The 16,912-nt window shown below is 41.0% G+C and overlaps 1 long non-coding RNA gene across 1 annotated transcript in view; it reads left to right on the top strand.

Moving 5' to 3' along the window:
- LOC130683032 (uncharacterized) overlaps positions 1–16,912 on the top strand; it is a 107,496-nt gene that overhangs the window by 77,682 nt on the left and 12,902 nt on the right. The window contains exon 2 of the long non-coding RNA XR_008996612.1: positions 12,883–12,988. This is a non-coding gene — a long non-coding RNA (uncharacterized LOC130683032). The remainder of the gene's footprint in view (positions 1–12,882; positions 12,989–16,912) is intronic.

Raw genomic sequence — 16,912 nt, 5'->3', positions numbered from 1 at the left:
ACTTTTGCTTATCTGGGAATTGTTTAATCCCTCCTTCAAATTTAAATACAGTATTCTTGGTTCAAGGCCCTTCTGTTTCATTGCATTGAATATATCATGCCATTCTCTTCTGGCCTGTAAGTTTTCTGTTGAGAAGTCTGATGATAGCCTGATGGGTTTTCCTTTGTAGGTGACCTTTTTTCTCTCTCTGGCTGCCTTTAATACCCTATCCTTGTCTTTTATCTTTGCCATTTTAATTATTATATGTCTTGGTGTTGTCCTCCTTGGGTCCCTTGTGTTGGGAGATCTGTGGGCTTCCATGGTCTGAGAGACTATTTCCTTCTCCAGCTTGGGGAAGTTTTCAGCAGTTATTTCTTCAAAGACACTTTCTATCCCTTTTTCTCTCTCTTCTTCTGGTACCCCTCTTATGCAAATATTGTTCCATTTGGATTGGTCACACAGTTCTCTTAATATTTTTTCATTCCTAGAGATCCTTTTATCTCTCTCTGCCTCAGCTTCTCTGTATCCCTGTTCTCTGATTTCTATTCCATTAACAGTCTCTTGCACCTCATGCAGTCTGCTCTTAAGTCCTTCTATCAACTGTTTCATTTGTGTTATTTCCCTCCGGACTTCATCCCTTAGCTCTTGCTTATTTCTCTGCAGGTCCATCAGCATGGTTATGACTTTTATTTTGAATTCTTTTTCAGGAAGATTGGTTATATCTGTCTCACCAGGCCCTCTCTCTGGCATTGTTTGAGTGATTTTGGACTGGACCAGATTCACCTGTCTTTTCATGATGATGGAAGTGATCACTGGCAAATGGCACATGTGTCAGCTAGGAGGACAAAGTCCCTTCCTGTTTGCTGGTCATCTTGCCCTTCTCCGCTGCCTATGTCAGTTACTGGCACACAGGAAGCAGTCTCTGGGTTAGTCTCCTGATCTGCCATTGGTGGGGCGGTCCTCAGGATACCCTAGGGCACTGCAGGGGGGTTGCAGATGTGCCAGGTATATTCTCCTGTGAGAACAGCACCCCTTTGTGCCTTCCGGACCTTGTGCCGGCTTCCTCTGCCTGTGCCCAGCAGCTGCACATAGGCAGCAGCCTCTGGGTCTGGTCTGGTTAGCTGCATACTGGGAGAAGACTGTGTGGTTGCTATGGGTGGGGCTGCTCCCTGGCTGGTCCACAGCAGTGGCAGGTCAGCTGGTCTGCTTGCAGTGCCAGCAGGGGGGTAATGAACGGCAGGCTGCTTATTGCCATGAGGACCTTCGGAGCTGCATTGCCACCCAGGGGGTTAGGGTGCCTGAAGTTCCTTAAGATTCCAGACTGCTAGGCTGAGTGTGCTGGGACAATTTTGTCCACCTGTTAAACCCTTGTCCCTTTAAGACTTTTGAAGTTCCTGCTTTTCTTTTGTCCCAGGGGAGCCAGCTGTGGGGACCCACTCACAGTCTCCATTGCAGATTTTACTTTTCCGTTTCTCTAATATCCAGTACACCATGCGATGTGTGTCTGTGCTCCTGGTGCAGATTACTAGGGCTGGTTATTTAGCAGTCCTGGGCTTCCACTCCCTCCCCACTCTGATTCTTTCCCTTCCACTGGTGAGCTGGGGTGGGGGGAGTGCTCGGGTCCCGCTGGGTCACAGCTTTGTATCTTACCCTTTTCATGGGATGCTGAGTTCCCACAGATGTAGATGTAGCCTGGCTGTTGTACTGTATCTTCTGGTCTCTCTTTTAAGAATAGTTGTATTTGCTGTATTTTCAAAATATATATAGTTTTGGGAGGAAATTTCTGCTGTACTACTCACACCACCATCTTGAACTCCCCCTCTCCGTGGATTTTTCTTTTACTTATGGATGTCCATTTGGTCCAGCATCACTTTTTGAAAAGACTATTCACTTTTTTCTCATTTTTACTTCTATTTTTTGAAGTACATTTGATATACAATCTTATATTAGTTTCAAGTATACAACACAGTGGTTCACCAGTTACCCCATTATTAAATCCTCACCACAACTGAAAAAACTATCCTCTCTTTATTAAATTGCTTTTTCATTTGTGTCCAAGATGAATTGACTTTATTTGTGTGGGTTCATTTTGGTTTTTTTTCTGTTCTGTGGCTGTATGTATCTATTTTCTTCTACCAGTACCAACTTGTCTTGATTACAGCAGGTTTATAATAAGACTTGAAGTCAGATAGTAGAGTCTTCCAACTTTGTTCTTCTTCAGCACGCTGTGGTCATTCTTGGTCTTTTGCCTTTCTATATAAACTTGAGCATGAGGTTTGCAATATCTACAGAATTCTCTGCAGGGATTTGGATTGTGATTGCATTGCATCTGTACATTGAGTTGGGAAAAAACTGACATCTTACCATGCTGAATCTTCTAGTCTGTGAGTATGAAATATCTCTCCATTTATTTAAGCCCTTTCATTTATCTCATAAGTTTTCTGTAGTTTCCACATATGAATACTATAACATATTTCATTAGATTTATATTTAATATTTATATTTAATATTTTATTTTGTGAGTGCTATCATAAATGTGAATGTAAAGTCAGATTCTTTACTGGTATACAGAAAAGCAATTAATTTTGTATACTATTCTTGTATCCTGAAACCTTTCTATCATCACTTACTAGGTCCTGGAGGTTTTCTAACTTAATATTTTTATTGAATCTGGGATTTTCTACATAGGTGGTCATGTCATCTGTCTCATTTCTTTCTTTGCAAGCTGTATACTTTTTATGGTTCTTTCTTTCCTGATTGTATTAGGTGGGCCTTCTATTGTGATGTTGAACTGAAGTGGTGAGAGAACATTTTTTGCCTTGTTTCTAGTTTTAAGGAAATGCCCTATCTCTCATCATTAAGTATGATGTGGCTATAGGAATTTTGCAGCTGTCCTTTATCAAGTTGAGAAAATTCCCCTCCAAATCTAATCTAATGAATGGGTGTTGGATTATTTAAATGATGTTTTTGGTTTGGTGTCAGTTGTTATGATCGCATGATTTTTCTTCTTTAGTCTATTTATATGGTTGATCACATTGATTTCAAATATTGAACTAGCCATATATCATGCCATTATATCCCAGCCTTATAATCCCATTGCATCATAGCATATAATATTAGAATTTATTTGATGATATTTGGTTGGGAATTTTTACATGCATGACCTCTGCAGTTATCTTTTCTTATAATGTCCTTATCTAGCTTCAGTATAATTCTGGCCTTAGAGAGTTTGTTTGAAATGTTTCTTCTCCCCTGCACCCCATCTTCTTTTTCCTAAAGAGGTTGTAAAGAATTGATATTACTTATTCCTAGAATATTTGATAGAATTTACCAGTGAAACCATCTGGGAATGGTGTTTTCCTTTTTTAGAAGGCTGCTCATTATTAATTCAATTTTCAAATAGATACAGGGACATTTAGATTATATATTTCTCTTTGTGTGAGTTTTGGTACTTTTTGTTTTTTAAGGAATTGATCCATTTCATCTAAGTTATCAAATTTTGTTCATAAACTTTTTCATAATATTCCTTTATTCTCCTTTTCATGTTCATAAGATCAATATAATGACCCCTCCTTCATTTCTGATATTAGTAGACTATGCTTCCTCTCTGTTTTTATTGTTTAACCTGGCTAGAATTTTATCAATTTACTGATCATTGCAAAGAATCAGATTTGAGTCTTGTGTATTCTCTATTTTCTGTTTTTAGTTTCATTGATTTCTGCTCTAATTTTTATTTCTTTTTCTCCTGCTTGTTTTAGGCTTAAATTCTTCTTTCTCTAGTTCCCATTTCTCTAGTTACATTATCCATTATTGGTGTATGTTGCACAGCCTTTCCATTAGAGCCCTCAACATATAAATTATAATTATTTTAAATTCCGTGTCTGATGGTTCAGACATCTCTGTCATATCTGAGTATATTCTGATGCTTGCTTTGTCACATCAGATTATGTTTTTCATTACCTTTTGTCACGTCTTGTAATTTTTTTGAAAGGCGACATGTTCTATCAGGTAACAAGAACTGGAATAAATAGGCCCTAGTGGGAGGATTTATAGTAATCTGGCTAGGATTTAGGCTGGGTTTCAGTTTAGTGTACCTTGAAGTTCCAGAGGCTTCAAATTCCTGTAGTGCCCTTGCTTTTGTCTCCCCTCTTGAATCAGGGCTTCCTAAGTCCTACTTTTGTATTCAAAGAGAATCTTTGTCTTGTAGCTGTTTCCGTTGTAATTCACTGTCTCATTATACTATAACCCTGTTGGTGGGATGGTAAGGAGTAGGGGAGGGGAAGCTGTATTCGTTTCTTAATACTGCTGTAATGAATTAATACAGACTTGGTGGCTTAAAACAACATGCATGTGTTCTCTTACAGTTCTGGAGGTCAGATATTTGAAATCCATGTCACTGGGCTAAAGTACAGGTGTCAGCAGGCTCTGAGAGAGAATCCATCACCTGACCTCTAATTTCTGGAGGCTCCATGCATTTCCTGGCTGATCACCCTTTCCTTGAATCACTCCAACCCGTTCATCTCTCATCATATCTCCTATTTCCCCCTTTGATCTTCTTGCTTCCCTCTTATAAGGATCCTTGTGATTAAATTTAAGAAACACTGAGAAAACCCAGGATAATCTCCCCATCTCAAGATTATTTAACTTAATCATATCTGAAAAAAAAATTTTTCTACCATATAAGGTAACATGTCACAGGCTCTGGGGATTAGGATGTGGATATCTTTGTAGTGGTATGCCACTACTCAGCATGCAACAGGAGCATTCTAGAATCTTCTTATTAAATCTGTGTTTTAGTGAGATGAAGGTTTAGGGCTGTGACCTTCACAGCTATCTTCCCAGTGCTATAACATTTCTTTTCCACCTGCCTCTTATTCCCTTCCCTGGCTGAAGCATTCTCAATTTCCTTGATTATAAATGATGCCTTTTCCCTCCTCCCCTTCGGTGAAACAGAAACTCTAAAAGGGCTGGAGTATTAGGAATGTTGTCCCCCTTCCACCATTTGGGTTAAGGATCTTACCTGGAGTGTCAGCCTTTGTTATGGAGTATTTCGTGATGTTTACTACTTATCCCTTTCCATCCGCTTGCCAGAGACACAAGGGTTCTTCTCAGATTTCTAAAATGAGAAAATGGTGGGGTTCCTGGCAGTAAAGCCCATGAAAGTGCAGGGGGTCCCCAAAGTTTGAGATCCCCAGGCATTTTTCACTCTCTTTCTAATCCACACTCAGCCACCAGCAGTTCTTTAAAATCATCAGTATGGTGCTCCTGCCAGTGTTCAGTCCAGCAGGTTTTGCAGGAGCTCTAGCTGTGTTTTTCTAGTGAAACTGTCTCTCTGATTTCAGAACCTGCCGCCTCAGTTCTCTAGTGGGTCCGAGGAAAGCCACTGCCTGTCAGTTTGTTGAGCTTTTTCTTGTTAGGACTGAAGTGATTACTTTCCTTCCAAGCTGTTTACATGTTGAAACTGAAATTCAGTGTCCAAGAATTTCAGCGTTAGAATGTCATTGCTCTGAGTTAAGTCACTGGACTCCCTTAAGCCATTGTATCAGTCATATACTATCTGGAAACAAAAATGAGGAACCTACTCACATCAAACAGTCGATGGAAGAGAATTTGGCCCAGATCTTCTGTTTTTCAAAAGAGAAAATTGACCACCAATGAGGGGAAGAGAGTTAAGTGAAAACACACAGAGAATTTCATCTGTATTGGTCATTATGATCAGCTTAAAATGATCTAATTCTGGGGATATTTGAAAGCAGATTCTAAAGAGTAATTCACTAAAGATGAAATGTAAGACATGCCTTAATTGGCTTTATGCCCTAGCACCTAGCAACACTTATGAAACAGAGCAGGTGCTCAAAAAAGGTGTTTTATTTTTGTTTTTAAATAAATCAATGACATAAACAAACAGATCATTTCATGACCTCTTACATTTAACTCTACAGGTGGTCAAGCTCTTTTCTACTCCAGACAATAAAACTGCAATTAGATATTGTGTCACAATTAATATTTTTTAAAAACTACAATTAGAGATTGGACAAATCTGGTTTCTGGTAAATTCATGCTGGGTTAGTATTTTTTTTCCCTTTGCTTGCTTTCTTCCATAAAGTCACAAAAAGAAATGTTATACGTGAAGACTTCCATTGTATGTATGAGTTAGCAACTGCTGCCTAACAACCACTCCAAATTTAATGGCCTAAAATAACACACATTATTATTGCTCTTGAGTTTGTGTATCAACAGAGTTGTTCTTCTAATCTTAGCCTTTCTTATGCACCTACTGGTAGCTGTGTTAGCCAACTCTGCTGACTATAAATAGCTCTTGGGTGGCTTCAAGTGGGTGCTCCTTAATTAAGGGGTCTGATCCTCTAAAAGGTTAGCTGGTGTCTTTGATGTGCCCAATGGTTGGGTTCCCAAAGATAGTGAGCAAAAGTACCTCATTAGGCAAAACTTAGGACCACTGCATTTCACTTCCATCATATTTTCTCAGCCAGTGTAAGTCACAAGGACACATTCAAGGGATAGGGGACCAGACCCTATTGCTTTATGAAGGGGCAGCCAAGTTGTATTGCAAAGGGTGTGGTTATGGGCAAGGGTGAGAAATTGTAGCCAATTTTGCATTTACACTACAAGTTTCTAATAATAGAACTATTTCTCTAACTATCCGAAATGTTATTTGGCACTGTATTGTGTAGATGCTGAGTTAGCATTGATAAAAAGGAAAAAGTCAGGCCACTTTTCTGGTTACATTAGGTTTAGGAAATATATTCAATTACAAACTTCCTGTAAGCAAGTTACCAGTGTACCCGCTTCTCTGCTGCGCTGAGATGGGGGTCTGCTGAGCACCTCATATGTTCCCATGTAGCAGACCTCAACCCCAGATGATGGTGTCCTGACTTCCCAGCAGTATGGACATCACCCTGGAGCACCAAGTTCCAAACATCAGACTCAGATCCTTCCTCCGCCTTTATAACTCACTAATGTGTCTACTAATAAAGTATGCAATTTGTATGCATATCTAGGACTCAACTTCTTTGCTTTCTTTTTCTGACCCTCCCTGGAAACTGAGCTAATGACCAACAGGATCTACTTACACATCACATCATTTGATCCTCAAAACAGCTTTGCAAGCTGAAGAAAGGCTATCACCCCTGCTTTGCAGAACAGATCGTAGAGGTGCCATGACTTCGCTAAACTCACAGACTGGTCAATAGTGGAGTTCTCTCTGAGGTTTCCTAATTCCTAGGAGAGAATTATAAGGGGTTATCTTCCTCTCAAGCCTTCCCCCTGAATTTCAGAAAATTAACCAAGTTTTGGGTTGAACCAATACTTCCCTGATGAGCAACTGTCTCAACTATCACGTGTCATAGCATCCGCCACTGTGGGTTTTAAAAGGCCTTTTTACAGACTGACTCGTTTACTCCATTATCTCAAGTGAGCCTCAGGGAATTTTAAGGGAAGGATAAAGAAACACAAAAATAGACAACAAATCCAAATCCAGCAACATTTGATATAAGAGTTAGTTTTCCTCTCCTCCTACCCAGTAAAGATTTAAAACCACAAAGAAACCTCATTAACCTCATGTCTTATCCTTATTAATTATCAATAATAATAATCAGAGATGATGGGGCAATGCTTCATGGATTAAATTATGAATCCAATGTTGATGATGTTATTATTGTTGGTAATAATGATGGCATGATTAGATGCAGCTTTTACATTTTTACCTCTCATTCCAAATCTACACTGATTAATTTCTCTTAATACACCCTACTTAATTAGGTATCTTTGCCCTTATTTTGCAAGTAGTAAATTAAGACACACAGAAGCTAAATGCTTTTCTCAGTACCACTGAGTGAGGTTCTTTCTGGACCCTGATGTCTGAGCCCTAGACCCTATTAATTGTGGATGAATTAAAAGAGCATGGAATTTAAAATAAGACCAACCAGTATGTGAAGCCTGGTTCTGCCACTTAAAAGCTCCTTGACTTTGAGCAGAAGACTGATTCTATAAGCCTCAGTTTCCCCTTGTATAAATGATCTGGCAGGATTATTTAAAAAGTTCCAGGCACTCAAGGAATTTGACTGAGTGGGAGAAACTCAATCAACCACATTTTATTTCCTTCCTAACTCATTCCTAAGAATCTCTTCAGATATAAAACTCACCAAAAAGAATAATTCTTGATGTCGCAAACCCCTTACTTAGTCTACTCTTGTATTAATTCAGCACTTATTTACTGCATACATTCTGTGTGCAAGACATAATTTTCAATGTCACAAAGAAATGTTTCTCTAAAGTGGTCTTTCGACTTCTGTTAGGATTACCTGAGATAATTGCTTCTAAAACAGATTCCCAGGTCCCATCAGAGGTCTACTGCATCTGAATCTCTGTAGGTAGAGATCAGCTATTGGTATTTTAATTAGCACCCCAAGTGATTTATCCACACAGTGAAATTTCAGGCCTACTATTTTAACACTTATAAGCTATATAGTTCCTGTTTTCCAGGATCCTAAAGATTAAGAAGAGAGGTAAATCATGTGTGCAAATTAATATAGCAAAATGAATGAAATGATTAAGTACTCTAAGGAAGGTTCAAGCAAATTACTAGGAAGTCTGGGGCAGAAGATATCACTTATACCCCAAACTGATTGGTGAATTCTCCAAGCCAGAGTTGACCCGAGTTCCCATGAAGGTGTGACTAGGAGAAAGATTTCAGCTTTCCTTTGCAGCTTTGGCTAAAGCCAGTCTTCCCAGAATCACAGGTGATTATGTGACCCTATTGTGGCTTCATGGCAGCAACTAATGCAGCATTTACCCACCATGCAAATCATGGGTCTTTTATTTTTAATGTGCAAAATCCTGAATCAAAATCCTTTCTTCTTAACTATTGTCAGAGTGCTAGGTTCCCAAATCTCACCATGAAACTCAAGAGTCCAAGAACTGAGTTTGTTGCTGCATATGCTCTGCAAATAATGCTTCCCTGAGAGTGTGGAAGTGGCATGTCCCTGTTTCTGGTTCCTGGGGACAGCCAGAGTATGTAAGACAATATAGGAACATGTTAGTAACTCAAAATGTTATCCCACTGTATTGATTATTAAAGAACTGTTCCTTTGTTGTATCATTTGTTACCCATCTCGTTTCAATAATCCCAACACCATAACAACCCATGGTGAACTCCTCAGTCATCATTACAAAAATGGACACTTTCGCCTCCTAACCTGTAATAGATGCTGATCTAAATGCTTCAAATATATTAACTCATTCCCTTGTTAATTAATTCAAGCAGTGAGGGAAAGTTCACAAAAGGCAGAGAGGCAAGACCTTAAAGAACCACAGCCTCCAGTTCAGAGATGTTTGTACTCAAAGGTCTGGTCCAGAAAGTTCTCTTCTCCTTTGACTCCTGGCATCTCGCAATTTAAAACACCCACGAGAAGTTCTGTGATATTTCCTACCATCTTGCTGCAAATGGTATCCATCTGGTTCTTGTTCATATTTTGCCTCAATAGAGCAGAAATAGAGTAAAAATACCTAAATCCTATAAATCATCTAGGAGACAAAGTAAAATGTTCTAAGAAAAGAAGGAGGGGGATGTTTCTCAACAAGTGTCCCTGTTTAATAAACATTTAAAATGAAAGCTGTTAGAGGGCTGAAAGTTCTTCACACTTCTGGTAAATAAAGATGAGGAGGAGTAAATACTGGCCAAGGTTGGCGCTTCCTTAGGTTCTTGCCAGTGAACGTGGACCCCAGTAACACACCTGTAACTTTAAGTGTGTATTTCCTTATTCCCATATGAACAGGCAGGAGGCTGGATATAATTTCAGAACCTGCAAATGTGAGAAGAGAGGCTATTCCAAAATGTGGGAACAGTTTGGATGAACAAAGGCATCATCATATTTCCATCAACGCCACCATTCAACCTTTACTGGATTTTACTATGTTTCAGATAATGCAACCTTATTTATTCTACACAGAAAGCCTACAAGATAAGCATCACTCCATTTTACACATGGTGATCTAGAATTAGAGGTTGAGTTACTTCATTAAGGAAATGCAAATCAAAATCACTATGAGATGCAACTTCACACCTACTGGGATGACTATTATAAAAAAAAGTTAAAACACAGAAAATAAGTATTGGCAAGGATGTGGCCAAATTAGAACACTGTACTTTGCTGATGGGAATGCAAAATGGTGCAGCTGTTGTGGAAAACAGTCTGGTGGTTCCTCAAAGAGCTAAATATAGAATTACTATATGACCCACAATTCCACTTTCCAGGTACATTGCCAAAACATTTGTAAACAGGGACTCAAACAGATGCTTGTGTACCACTGTTCATTGCAGCATTATTAGAGGAAGTAGTTGTGAGGATATGATCGCTGACTGACCCACGAGCAGGACCTGGGCAATGGGAAGCTGTCCTTGGAATGTACATAAGTCAGACACAAAAGGACAAATATTGTAAGATTTCAGTTATGTGGAATAAGGCAAATCACAGAGACAGAAAGTAGCTTAGAGGTTACCAGGGGCCAGGGGTGGGATGAACAAGGGGTTATTCTTTAATGTGTAGAGGGTTTCTGTTTGTGGTAAGAGAAATGTTTTGGAAATAGATAGCAATGATGATGGCATTGCACTGTGAAGGTAATTAATGCCAATGAGTTGTACACTTAAAAATAGTTAAAATGACAAATTTTATGTTATGTAGCTAGCTAGCTATAGCTTCATCACATATATATATCTAAATTTTTTTAAAAGGTTGGGGTACTTGCCAGAGTCACACAGTGAGTACGAAGAGGAGAGAGGCAAAGCCAGCTCTGCCTAAATCAGCTTCCTTAAATGCCATCCTTTTCTACCTTTCCATCCTCTCAAGTTGGGGGAAATTGCAGATTGCAATGTGGACACACACTTCACATTAATTCCTTATCTTGTGTAGAAAAGATCTCTTTGATCTAACTCTTGCTTTCTTGTCTCCTGCATCTAGCAACTGAGAACAAATCATCACTTTTCATGACCTTAGAACTTGTAGTTTAAGAATCTTACCTCGCTCCTTCATCACCCCAACTGTTGAAAATAAGAAGGCTTGGATATGTTTTTATTCATGCCATAGCCTTACAGGAGCAAAGACATTATACCATGTCATTAACGTCCTATTTTCAATATTCATCCTTTTAAAAAAGTGGATCTATCAGTCCTGATTCTGTGGGAGTGTGGATAAAGTGAAGGTTCCCGTGGCCAGAATTCTCACCTGGTGCTGGTTGGCTGGCTCACTACACATGTGTTGGCAATACATCATTATTGACGCTATATAAAGAGCTCTGCCTGGTGCTCTGGGCGACACAGTGGTGCAGCTGCAGGAGAGCAGAGACGAGGACAGAGACTGAGATGTCTGCATGGGTAGAGAGGCCCAGAGGCAGAGACCGGCTTGCTGCCTGCAGACTCGCTCTGAGTGGACAGGATTCTAGTGACTGACCTGCCTCCATGGAAATAAAGCTGGGTATAACCCTTTCACCCCAAGAACATTTTCTACTGTCATTTCTCTGGTCACATTGAATCCATAGTGAACTTGTCCAGGGCTGAAACCCACTGGCAAGACAGGGCGATTTCAAAGCTGGGGTCTCTGCCAGGGTTAAACAAATAATGTCATTTGAACATATTCTTTGTACTTGTATTTAAGGGGAACAAAGATTCAAAATTATCAGGTTTTCCTGTAATATTTAATATTTAGCATTAGATATTAAACATTTAGTATAAAATATTTTTTACTTTAATATTTAGTATAAAAATAGTAGCAATTGGAAAGCCTAGTTTCTGGCCTATGTTCTCCCATTGACTGAGTGATCTTGGAAAGTGACTGACACATAATCAATGCAGAATAAATCATAGTTGTTTTTGTTATTGTTGGTGAATGTCAGAGATACCTGAGTCTCTGTATCAATTAATTAAAGCATTTGGATTTGATAACCTCTAAGGTCCCTTTCTATACATATTTTCTGGAATTCTATTTTTTTATGAGAAAAACTAGAAAATCAATCTGCAAACCTATGGTTTCCATCACCCCTCTGGTTCTTTACTGGGGAAACTTTTTGTTTATTTTTAACTTCTAAAGGTTGCTCTTGTTGTTAACCATAACTTATTGTTTTCCCACACTTGGGCGGCATTTTCTTCCCTGGTCCCATTACCCCTCAGGAGAAATTGACACTTTCATGGCTTGGTGAGTGGAGTGTGAAATAATTAAATGTGGCAAGCCTATCACTTTCAGATTGAGTCCAACTCCCAAATAGTGGGATTGATTTTCCTCCAACTTATGACAAGAAATGGGTCTGACAAGTTACCACCCAAAAGGAGGCTTTTCAGAGAATTTCAAGCAGGTGAAAGTTGGGTGTGTAATGAAAACTGTCCTTCATGCTGTGATGCAGCTCACGTGAGTTGACTGTATAACTCATCTACATGGAGCCAGACCTGTCATTTGTACTAATTAAGGAAAGGCCAGTCTAAACTCCAGAAGTGCATGTTTTAGAATTCAATTCAAGTCCCTACAGGGACATGCTGATGGAAATACAAAAATATTCATAGGTGAGTAGCGTGTAACATGCTAGTTAAAGCACAGTGTTTGAAAATTGCTCTCTTAAGGAGTGTAATCACTCTGTGTACTCCAGGGTGCAGCTTTCACTTATGTGGCAAAGCCTGAAAAGAACTGTATGTCCTCAATTAGTGGACTCCAGAAATGACAACGTTAGGTGGCAACACGTGTGCTTGGCTTCTCAGGTTTCCATGTGAGGATCTTGCGGGAGCATAATATTCCTGGCATCTCAATGACCCCCAAGGGAGGATAAGTGACATCTGATTGGTGGATTCTGCTGAAAGAAATGGGTGTGCAAAGCCTAATGTATTTTCGTTTGTTTCTTCAGGTCTGCCTGCCTGTAAGGAAGGTGCTTTCTTAGCTCCTCTTTGCCATGTGCTTAGTTGGGAAGGTTCTCTGTCTGGAGTGGAGGCTCTGAAGCAGTGACTAGGCAGGTGAGTTTGACTTTTCCAAGGATGAAAGTACTGGCAAGCGTACCTGGGTAACAGTCCAAAGCCACATAATTCAAAAGTTTTAACAGTAAAAACAGTAAGAGCATGTTTGTTTTTTCTTTTGGCCTTTGTATCTATCTTTCACTTGTTCTAAACACAGGTGGAAAATAGGATGTTATTTATTGGAACAAATGTATTACACAGTGTTATCCAGGATATGAGGCTAAAATCAGTTTGTTGTGTCTCCACGTGGATTGGGAAAGACTGAATATGTAATTTTTGTACACATTCATATAAAGGTCACAAGCTTGAGGGTTGGGAGATCCAAGTTCAAAGTTGAGTCTCTAAGTGGGAGGCAGCATGGATTCTGGAGCCAAATCTGCCGGCATTAGCATCCGAGACCTGCTGAGTGGTAGGTTTACTAACTTAGGGTACGTTTTGTAACTTGCCTGCAACTCCTTTTCCTCCTCCATAAATTCAAGAGAATACTTTGTAAGGATGCGGTGGAGTAGATGGCATGGGACTGTAAAGATCTTGGCACACTGCCACCACGTAGTAACTGCTCAGTGTGCTATGTCATTAGAATGGGTATCATCTTTTGACTCGGGAAAGTGACTTTCCCTCTGACAGCCTCTATTTCCTCATTTGCAAAAAGTAAAGGACCAGACTCACATGTTTATAAAGTCCCCGCAAGTCTGACTGTCTAGGATTCTATTCTGCAGACTCTTGAGAGTAAAAATGCGGTGCATGTGAACTTGTGTGTGAATATGGGGTTTGTGTGTGTCCTACAGAGTGTTGCTTCCTTTCCAAAGCTCCAAAATTTTACCATTACTGGAAAACACCAACAGAGGGCATCAGGATTTAATTCTGGGTGAGTTGCTCCTGGAGGCTGAGTTCTGGTTGTCTGGCAGGTCTCTAAGCAAAGCTCTTTCCCCACAGGAGCGCTGAAGATTTCGCAGTCCTTCTGACACTGCAGTAACCTCAGCCCTTCCTTCTTGTCTGGTGCTGAGGTGCATGCTCCAGTTTCTGTGTCTAGAGCTTCTGGCCCCAGGGTGTCTGCCTTTGCTTGGGACGGGGGTTGACCGCACTTGTGAAAACAGAACAGTGATTAATGACATCTGAGCTCTGTCTGCTGAGTGCTGAACTGAGAGGCATGTGGGTTAGAAATTCCAATCTATCCAAGGGCTGCTCTCGTGTCTGAAATGACAGCAGGGAACCTTCCAGCAAGCATACAGTGCAGGACAGATGCAGCAGAGAGGACCACGGTCAGGAAAGCCAGTCTCTGCACCCAGTGTACTCACAACTCCCTGTAAGAAATGTGGCAAACAGCTGAACTGTTCTGTGCCTCAGTTTACCCTCTGCCAGAGGTGCGATCACACTTCACTCCAAGCAGATTTCAACATCACACTGAAAGAGAAGGGCTACCGTTGGAGCCAAGCGTCCTGGTGTGATGCAAGAAGCAAATTCCCAGAGCCTTACTATCTCAATCTGCAGAACAGGATTAATCCCATTACAGATTCTTTTGGGGATGGTGTTGAGAAGCCATGGGGAGGATGAGTGGAAAGGCATTTTGGAAAAGTGTGAAGTGTCTGCATAGAAGGTAGCATGTCGTCAGTGCCTGTAGTCCTTGCGGTAGCTCTAGTGGTTGGGCCAGTGACTGCTGGGTTGTAACAACACACAGAGATGCTGGGTGTGGCTAGCAAGAGCGCCAGCTGTGCAGTCAGATGGTCTTGGCTCACACCCCACCTTGCCATTCACCTTGCAGGTCAATTACAATCTGTAAAATGGGAATCATATTAGTAGCATTGACCCCATGTTCTATGACAAACATGCCAGATGTCACATGGAGAACACCTAGTGCAGACCCTGGAATTGAGTGACTGCTGGTAAACTGTGGTGGTCACTGTTATCACAATTGTTGTTTCTTCCTGATAAGAGGGGCATTCCTGAAGGGTATTGTAATGCCTCACATCTGGAGAACCTTTCCAGTAGACTGTGACTCCCAAACTGCCCCAGTACTTAAGGTCTGTGCCAGCAGCCCCCAGCTGTCTACCCCATCATCGCCATAGGTGGCCTGAGGTGATTGCATAGGACCTTGTGTAAATTCTGTCCCTGTTTGGCACCCTGGCCCCTGAATGCTGGCCACTCTGCTTCACCCTGCTCCAGCACCCAAAATATTTATATTCTCAGGTAGCGTTGTAGAGTTCTAAGGACCCTCATCTGGCTCAGTCCCTTCATCTGACAGGATAATTGAGAACCAGGAAGGGGAAGGGATCAACCCAAGGTCACTAGTCTACTGTAATGGCAGGACCTGGATGGAATCTCACACCAAGTCTGGTTTGCTTATTCTTTTTGCTGCACTACACTGGCTCTTACAAAGGAAGTTAGTTGTAGCAGTGAACTCCTAACAGGGCTTGAAGTTTGGAAAGAATGCTAGGACCTGTCTAGAATAGTCTCTTGTCTCCAAGCTGACCTTCCAACATGCCATCCCAGCCCTGGGCGGCTCTGCCGACATGTCTAGTAAAGCACTTTGAAAGGTAATACATCACTGTATCCGCAGGAAGGAATATAAGAGGAAGGCAGGAAAGAGGGAAGGAAGGAGAGGAGGGAGAGAGAGGGAGGGAGGAAAGGCTTATTAAATTCTCCTGCAACGGGCAGTGTGCTTGGACTGAACACACATATGGTATTTAATCTTCAGCACAATCTTATCAACTAGAAACTGACACCCTGATTACAAAGAAGGAGCTGGTTAGAGAGTCTAAGTTGCTTATGCTAGGATTCTCAGCCAAGTCTGTCTAACTGTAAAATCTGTAGGACTTTTGAAATTAAGCCACCTCAAACGAAGGTAAACATATTTTCAGGGCCCTGAATTTATCAACCCCTGACTTTTGATTTATAGCATTTCCCTTGGCTTCTATTTGAGACTCTCTTGCTTTTGGTCATTTATTCACTCCTTCTATCTTCATCTATTAAAACACCTATTATATGCCTATCACCATAGAAGATGTGTAAACCTCAGCACCTTTTCTTTCCACCCAATCTCAGTGTGGTAGATTTGTCTGGTTTATGCCTGCAAATATGTGTACACACATGTGCACATAGAAAGTGTACCTACATTCATATGCAGATATGCAAATACATTCGGGGCCATATACTCCCACTGGCAAGCACACTGCATTTGGTGTCTTCGGAGGGGGCCCAAGGAGTTTGAGCAGTAGAAGCCCTGGGGCCAGGCCTTGGGGCAATGTCCCTGGGGATTACCCAGGCCTTGCTGCTTGTGACCCTGGACTGTGGGGAGGGACTATTTGCTCAGACTCTGTACTCCACAGGGACTTTGATGGCAAATCAGGCCATTGTGGGGTCTGTTTAGGTCTTTGCAGGCTGGCCTGGTGGGAGAAGAAAAGTCAGAGAACACAAGGAGAGCATGTCACAGCGAGTTCATCTCCCTGCACCTGTGGGGGGATCATCTTGTGGTCTGGGGACTGACATCCTCTAGCAGGATCCAAAGGAAGGAATGGTGAGCAGTCTTGAAGTTCATTTAAAAAATTAAGAAATGCGAGCAACAATGACAATGATTGAAATTATTTATCCTACTAGATTATAATTATTTCATTTGTCTGCTCCCCGACTACTAGTTGGTAAGAGGAAACATATACTTTGCCAGGCAATGAGCTAAGAACTTTAAACTCGTGTCTTACAACGGTGCTATGAAGCGAGTTCTGTTACTATGTCTCTTTTTAAAATATGAGACAACCGGAGTTCAGCAAGGTCCAGGGACTTCCCCTAAGCTGCACAGCAACCTTATGGCAGAGTTTAGACTTCTACCAGGTTCTCTGCTGCCTGCCCCCTGCCCTGCTGTGCTTCTGCCTTTCCTGTCTCTAACATGTGACTACCATTCTGTTGGATTAGATCAGTGATTCCTCCACC

Source organism: Manis pentadactyla, chromosome 3 (genome assembly GCF_030020395.1).
Source record: "Manis pentadactyla isolate mManPen7 chromosome 3, mManPen7.hap1, whole genome shotgun sequence".
Classification (NCBI taxonomy): Eukaryota; Metazoa; Chordata; class Mammalia; order Pholidota; family Manidae; genus Manis; species Manis pentadactyla.
The sequence above is the reverse complement of the archived record's forward strand: the minus strand, read 5'-3'. Positions and strand labels throughout refer to the sequence as shown.